Source organism: Lipotes vexillifer, unplaced genomic scaffold, assembly GCF_000442215.2.
Source record: "Lipotes vexillifer unplaced genomic scaffold, Lipotes_vexillifer_v1.1 scaffold479, whole genome shotgun sequence".
Lineage (NCBI taxonomy): Eukaryota > Metazoa > Chordata > Mammalia > Artiodactyla > Lipotidae > Lipotes > Lipotes vexillifer.
Window position 1 is genome coordinate 983,934 of NW_006796443.1, and position 8,374 is coordinate 992,307.

Below are 8,374 nucleotides of genomic sequence, written 5' to 3' on the forward strand. Positions count from 1 at the left end.
GCCTGGGTGCCTGAATCACCTCATGGAAGGAAGCCATAGGCTGACCAGGAACATCGCACTGGGAGTGAGGAATCCACCTGTGTTGTTTTAGGTCATGGAAATGGCTTCATTTTTCTTACATGAAGCCTTAGTATTTCCCATTTTACCTTCTTACTCCTAGTCACACAAATGATCTTTCTCTGAATCTACCCTCCTTAAACAAAGTAGAGCAGGGGATTCATAAACACCCACAAGGTTGTTTAATCATAGCAAGAACTCGAAAAAAGCCTACTTTCATTCTTTCTCCATTTCAAATACCCACAGCATCTGCCACAGTGCAAACACTCCACACATCTTTATCAAACTGAATCAAGGGTGCTAGGAAATACATTGAATTTACCAAAAGGAGGCAGGCACAGTTTATTTAGAAAGTAAAGTTGTGGAGGAATAAATAAGGAGTTTGGGATTAACATATACATACTACTATATATAAAACGGACAAACAACAAGGTCCTACTGTATAGCACAGCGAACTATACTCAATATTTTATAATAACCTATAAGAGCAAAGAATCTGAAAAAGGATATATATATATGTGTGTGTGTGTGTGTGTGTGTGAATCACAACTGAATCACTTTGCTGTACACCAGAAACTAACACAACATTGTAAATTATCTATACTTCAATTTAAAAAAAACAACCAAACCAAAAAAAAAAAAAAGAACCCACAAAAACAAACAACAAAAAAAAGTGAAGTTGTGATGACAACTAGTATCTTAATCAGTCACATGAAAAAGTTTGTCGATCCACCCAGTGATGCAGGAGGAAAGAGCTGGTTTGTGCCCTGGGGTGGCATCTGACAGACACCAACAGGTGTTCCTGGCTTGTTGCTGGGTGACTGTTGCTTAACGTTTAAGTTCACTGGCCACAGACACCTGCGTTTTTGCATCTATTGCTCAGACCACAAAAACCCCCATTGTAACATTTGAGTACCCAGGAGTGGTTAACTCCAAATTGGTCCAAACGCTGTCCTTTTACCTCCGCAATGGGAACCAGTATTTTAAGTGTTCCAAATACTGTAGACACAAGATTCACGATTTGGGGTTCCTGTTCCTCTGAGTTCACCAGGGTTGAGTGTCTTCCCACTGGAGGTTTATGGTTTCCACATCAAGTTATTACAGCTGCACTTGACTGAGCATGGACCACGTGGCAGGCACTGTTCTAAGCACTTTCATATTTTATCTCACCATATCCATGACAGTCCTATGAGTTTGCCACTGTTATTGGCCCCATTCTACCCATGAGGAAGCTGTGGGGTTAAGCAATTTGCCTAAGGTCACATGGTAGGTGAGAAGAGGAGACAGCTGTCTGTGCAGGTCTGTCTGAACCTGGAGTCAAATCCTCTTAACAACCATGTTTCAGAGCAGCATGTAGAACTGCCGACTGTTGTGAGCGATGTGAGTATAACGTGGGAATGCAAATCATTACTATGTTGCCTCTCTGGGCCCCAAGCTGTGTGATTGGATTGGTTCAGAGCCTTTGCTGGAGATTCAGGTCAGCTTTGGAAGTGGGCTTGAAAGGAAGAAAGAGAAAGAGAGGAGGAGGGAGGGGGAGAAATTTTCATTAAGCATATTCTAATGGCATTAAGGCAAGCTCCTTTTTCTGTTTTAGATAAATGGTGGTCCCCTTGTAATGAGAGAATCCCCAAAGCTCCCATTTAGAAGGAGCCTAATAGTACGTAGCTCGGGCTTCAGCCTTTAGCCTCCAGGGAAGATTGAAGAAATGATCCTCTAGACCTGTTTCCTCATCACTGTGATGGGGCTTTGGGGTGCAGGGCAGACTGGATGGCCTTGAGGCTGGCTTACAGGGCTGGAAGAGGCTTTAGTGTCTGATATTCCTGGGATAGAGAAAAGCCAAGGTTTGCATTTCTTCTCTAGGATGGTGTCCATTAACCCGCTGACCCACTGAGGCTGTATCTCTGGCTCCCATCTCTCCTCTGGAGGAGATGGGGATGAGAAATGCTCAAGGACTGAATATTGGGGCTTTGGGGGTTGGGTTTCAACAGAGGTGTTGAAAAGGTAACTAGGAATAGGAACTGTCCACGATTAGATTTTGACTGAAGAATTTACTCTTTTTAAATTAGTTTCCACCTTTCATGTTTGCATTTTCTCTGTTTTTCTTTCTTTCCTGGTTATAGTAGATTGATTTATTGGCTCATTCTTCACTTCTCCCTGATTTCATACCCTTTTCTGTGTGATTCTGTGGTTCCTTCCACTAGAGAGGCAGAGTTTATTTGTTCTTGTCTTTGTGCTTGCCAAGTGACTTGTTTTAGCCGATGGATTGTTAACAGATATACAAGCAAGGACTTGACATGTACTTGCATGGTTGGGCTTATTTTTTCATGCATTTGCCATTGTCATGAGAACATGCCAAGCTAGCCCACTAGTCCTAGGAGGATAAGAGACACATGGAGCAGATTTGGTCTCAACTTGTGGTTTAGAGCTGCCCAGTAAGCTCAGCCAGTACCATATTGGCTTCAGCCAATGCACACAAGTGCATGAGTGAAATGCATGCTTATTATTGTATGCCATTGAAATTCTGCGGTTGTTTGTTATGTAGTGATAGCTGACTGATACATGAGTAGAAGTTCCTTTTGAGGCACTTCTTTGTTAAATTTATAAGTAAAAGAATTTTATTTCTTTTGCCTTGGGAGATTGACCTAAGAAAATATTGCTAGGATTTATGTCAGAAAATATTTTGTCTATGTTCTCTTGTAGGAGTTTTACGGTGTCATGTCTTGTATTTAGGTCTTTAAACCAATTTTTTTTTTTTAGATATCTTTTTTTTTTTTTTTTTTGGCTGTGTTGGGTCTTTGTTGCTGTGTGCAGGCTTTCTCTAGTTGCGTTGACTGGGGGCTACTCTTTGTTGCAGTGCATGGGCTTCTCATTGTGGTGGCTTCTCCTATTGCAGAGCACGGGCTCTAGGCATGCAGACTTCAGTAGCTGTGGCATGAGGGCTCAGTAGTTGTGGCTTGCGGGCTCTAAAGTGCAGGCTCAGTAGTTGTGGCACACAGGTTTAGTTGCTCCGTGGCATGTGGGAACTTCCTGGACCAGGGATCGAACCTGTGTCCCCTGCATTGGCAGGAGGATTCTTAACCACTGCACCACCAGGGAAGTCCCCTTTAAACCATTTTGAGTTTATTTTTCTATCTGGTGTGAGGGAGTGTTCTAATTACTATATATATATAAAATAGATAAGCAAAAAGGATTTACTGTATAGCACGGGGAACTATATTCAATATATTTAAATAACCTATAATAAAAAATCATATGAAAAAATATATAACTGAATCACTTTGCTGTACACCTGAAACTAAAGCAATATTGTAAGTCAACTATATTTCAATTAAAAAAAAAAAAGAATTTTACAAACCTTAGTTAGGATATCTGCTGGAGTCTAAAGTTCCTGAGTCCAGAAGGCCATCTCCAAATTCTGAGAAGGGCTGGGGCAAGTCTAGAAAAAAAAGAGTTAGGAGACACTAATCATTCTAGAACAAGAATGTTATTATACCTTGAATAAATAGTTCATTGTAAATGAATTATTACATTTTATCTTCAGGTTAAAGCTTTAGAATGTTCAACTCTGATGAGGTAAACTGAGACTGCTTGGGAGGGAATTTTTGGATGTACCTGGAATTTGCACGGTTTGAAATGTGAGACTGTGAGGACACCACGTGACTAGAAAGAACCCCAGTGCCTTCAAATCCATCCAATCCTTTAAGGATGGACCATATTTTTAAACATAGCATTTTTGTTCTGATTATGACAGAAATACCCATTTTGGAAAATGCAGAAAGCAACAATGAAGAAAATGAAAGTCAGCTATAATCCTACTACTCAGAGATGACTACAATGAACATTTTGGTGTTTTCCCAGTGACTTTTAAAAATGCATTTTATCTTGACTATTTTTAGTGCCATAACTTTATATCTTAAGGATTTTTTCATGTTGTTAAAGACTCTTGGTAAACATCAATTTCAACAAATGTTGTTGTTTCATAGATGGTTATCCTGTTATTTTTGTTACTCCTCCCCTAATGTTAGTAATTTAATTATTTCCAATTTTTCCCAAGTATAAATAATACTTACACAAACATCCTTGTGGGCATTTGTTTTTAGTTTTTATTGTCTTCTTAAAATAGATTCCTAGAAGTGCAAAATGAGTATTTTTAAGAGTCAGGGAATAACTTCTGTAGTTAATTGTACCAATTTATACTCTTACCAGATATGTGTGAGAGTTTTTATTTCACTCTTCCCTAGTATACTTTGAGGATACTTTAAACATCTTTGCTGTTAAGGTGAATTTTTAAAAAATGGCATTTTGTCTTGGGATTTCCCTGGCAGTCCAGTGGCTAAGACTCTGCGCTTCCAATGCAGGGGGTGTGGGTTCGATCCCTGGAGGGGGAACTAAGATCCCACATGCCACGCCGCGCGCAGCACGGCCAAAACAGGGGAAAAATGGCATTTTATCTTAATTTGCGTTTCTTTGAAGTCAATGTCTCTACTCCATGTCTGCCCTGGGGTCGCCGAAGAGACTGGAGAAAGACGCACACCCTTGCTGCCTGGTTTCACTTAACGCCATAACTCAAGTGGGCCCTTGGTTTGCCCCGCAATCTGACTCTATTTTCCTTTCTCCTAAACTGCTATTTCACACCTTCTCTTCTTTCTTCCTCCCTCCTCCCTCCCTCCTCCCTCTCCGCTGGTGACCTCACTCTGTATGTCATTGGGAAAATGAACAGAACTTCCACATGCTCCCTCTACCATCCTGCTTGTATTGGTGCCCGCTTACTCTGCCCTCCTTCCTGTAGTTAGACCATCATGGGACCAGCCCCTTTGATGTTCACTAGATCTACTCCTTTCTTGACCACCTAAGCACTTCACGCTGGCAGTTCTCTCCACTCTGTCCTGCATTATTCCGATTAGCACGCACAAACACGCTCTAATGTCTCCTACCTGAAAAACAAACACAACCAAACTCCAAACCTCCATTCACTCCACATTTTCCTCCAGCTACCACCTCTCTTTTCTCCTTTAGAGCAAAAGTCATCAAAAGATTTGTCTCACTCACTGCCTCTGCTTCCTTTCCTCCCATTCTCTCTTGGCCACACTTAAATCAGTCTTCACTGTTTTGCCAAAATTGTCATTGCCAAGGTCACAGATGACCCTCATGTTGCCAGTGGTCAGCGCAACTTCTTGATCTCGGCAGCATTTGAAACAATTGGCCATTCCTGAAGGCTTACTTAATCCTGGCTTCTGGGATACCGTTGGTTCTCCTAATGGCTGTTCTCAGTCTCTTTGCTGTTTCTCTGTATCTCCGTATCTGAAGGTTGGAGGCCCTGCGGCTTAGCCCTTGGACTTCTCCTCTTTGTTCACTTTCATTCCCATTTGATCAACTCAGTTGCATGACTTTAAATGACATCTAATATGCTGAGGATTCCAAGATTTATGTCTCTAGGCGGATCCCGGACTCATGCCCTTAGCTGCCTGCTTGACTTCGCCAACTGGCTGTCTAACATTATCTCCAAATTTATCTGTCCAAACAAACTCCTGATTCCATCTTTATCTCAAATATGCCATCTTCCTCAGGCAAACCCCTCCTTGCACTTGTTAACGCCCCCAACTTTGGAGTCAGCTTTGATTCTATTCTTCCTTTCACATTCCTGATCCAATCCTTCATGGATGATATTGACTCAGTCTTCAAAATATACCCCATTCACCTCTCACTACCTCCAGCACTTCCACTCTGGTCCAGGCCATCATCTTTTCTCACTTGGATTATTGCAGATCCTCCCAGTTAATCTCCAAATGTTCAGTCTTTCCCACTTTCCCTTTCTCCCAAAACTATCCTCCACACAGGGGATGAGTGATCCTTTCAAAGCTAGAGGCAGATCATGTCACTCCTCCCGTCAACACTCATGACTTCCCCTTCACCCCACCCAGAGTACCGTCAGGGTCCTGGTCTAGGAGGCCCCACGCGCTCCAGTCCCCGCTGTCCTCTGCCCTCATCTCCCACTTATGCCCCTACTCCCTGTGCTTCAGTCAAATGGGCCTCTTCTGTTCCTTGGACGTGAACCGTGTGCACCCATTTCAGGACCTTCGTGCTCACCGTTCCCTCCATCTGGGGTGTTTCCTTCATCTAGATCAACTAGACGATGGATGTACATGTTTTTGTCAAAGGGACTGCAAGAGAGTCCCGCTGATTGGGGGCATGTACTAAGAACCCACGCCTACGCCATGAGACAAAGACAGCTTTCAACACCTTCTCCTTCCAGAGGGAGCAAAGTCAGCTCATGACAGGACCCGACAAGGAGGAACTTTCCTTCTTCTAATGCCCCACTTCTCCCTCCTCCCTGTCTCCCCACCCGCTGACCCAGGAGGGCTCAGAAATGATGGCTAGCGAAATGGTAAGGATGAGTAAGTGGAGTAAAATTGGAAGAAAGATGAGGAAAAGGTAATTATATCTCCCTTCTGTGCTATAGGCTTTCTGCCTACAGTAAGGCTGAGCTGTGGGGGAAGGCTAGTCATTGGGCTTTTAAAAAAAGTTGGACTTTGACTATTATAAGGTACTGGGCATTCTAATTTCTCACGGGACGGCCAGAAGAATCCTGAGACCTGCCTGAGTTTTCAGCCAGGGCAGGAGAAAAACTAGCCCAAAAGGATGGTTATGAAGGGAGGTCGGTTTATGATTTCGTTCCATGACGCTTGCTCATTCTGTGTAACACCAGGCACGCAATATGCCATCCACAATGGCTATTAATCTTTCTTCCCTCTGCTAGAGGTTGATTTTTCAACCTGAGCCAAAATAAGCAGCGAATGTGCTAGTATATTAAAAGTAAAAACACGAGCAATCTAATTAAAGGTGAGTTTTAATTTTCTTTGTTTTTTGTTTTGGCTGGTAAGGTGGAGTCCAAAGCTGTCTGGCAACTCTGAGCTGAGGTTGAGTGTGTCTGTTCCTGTGAGTGCACCCAGGGTTCTCTGAGGATTAGGCAGGAGAGAAGAAAGAACCAGGAAAAAAGCAGAGGAGACCAGCGAGGAGCAGAAGGGAGCACGAGGAAACAGAATAAGATCTGAAAAACCAAGTGCAAAATATATCTGATATGGAATTGTAACAGGCACTGATATTGCCTCAGGCTGCACTATTTAAAATGTATATTTTATCCATATTTATTCTATGTGTGTATGTTATTTGGTTATTTATTTAGTTTAGATTTATATTCCTGTAGGGAAGCTCTGCAGGTGCTAGGCTGAGGTTTGGTTATAGTGGCTAGTCCCCTTAACAGCTATGACTCTCCCTTGGAATTTGAATAGAGTTTTGATAAGGGAAAGGAAAGGAACCATTAGAAGGCTTTAGAACCTCCAGAGAAGGCAATTTTACCACATTCTTTAGATACACCAGTGTGGACAACTTCTCTCTGCAAAATGGCACCACGTTCCTGGAAAGCGGAAGTGACATGAATTTCAATGCTTATAGTGACTATTTCCCTCCAACTTTCTAGACTTGGAACTTAATTAGAAAATTGATCTTCCAGAGGAGATTAGCCTCCTTATACTAACTCTCAAAATCTAGCAGTCAATTTAAAAAACTCACTTGAACCGCCACTTCTAGCCAAAATGCAGTAACAGCAACAGGAATTACTCTCTTGTGAGCCTGAAATAACAGAAAACAGACAAATTACATGAAACAATGGTTTTTAAGATATTGGCAATCAGATCAGGCAAGGAAGTACGGGTGATCCCTGAGTTGTGGCAAATAAACAAGGTGAGCCCTATGATTGCTCCAGTTTATTGTTTCAAGAGAGTTTCCAGGCTGCAGCATAGGGAGGGGAACTGAGGCAGAGCCTGCTGGTCTCCCTGAGTTGAGGAGTTGGATCTGAGAGTTTGGGGAGACCAAGAGGAGAGAAGAATGCACAGAAAAAGAATTCTATTTAAAATGAATAACCAGCAAGAACCTACTGTATAGCACTGGGAACTTTGCTCAATATTCTGTAACAACCTTTTGAAAACAATAGATACATGCATATGTATAACTGAATCACTCTGCTGTACACCTGAAACTAACACAACATTGTTAATCAACTATCCTCCAATATAAAACAAAAAGTTAAAAAAAAAAGGAAAAAGAAAAGTCTAGTTGCAAGAAAAAAAAAGAATTCTAGTTCTTTCACTGAGTACTGAAGTATTGAATACAGAAGCATGTATGTGAGGAAACTAGCTGAGGGTGGGAGCCAGCTGAAAGTATTAGAGAGACAGTCTTTCCAACAAATGGTGTGGGAACAATTGGATATCCATGTGTACAAAATAAGACCTGAATGTAAAACTATAAAACTCCTAGAAGA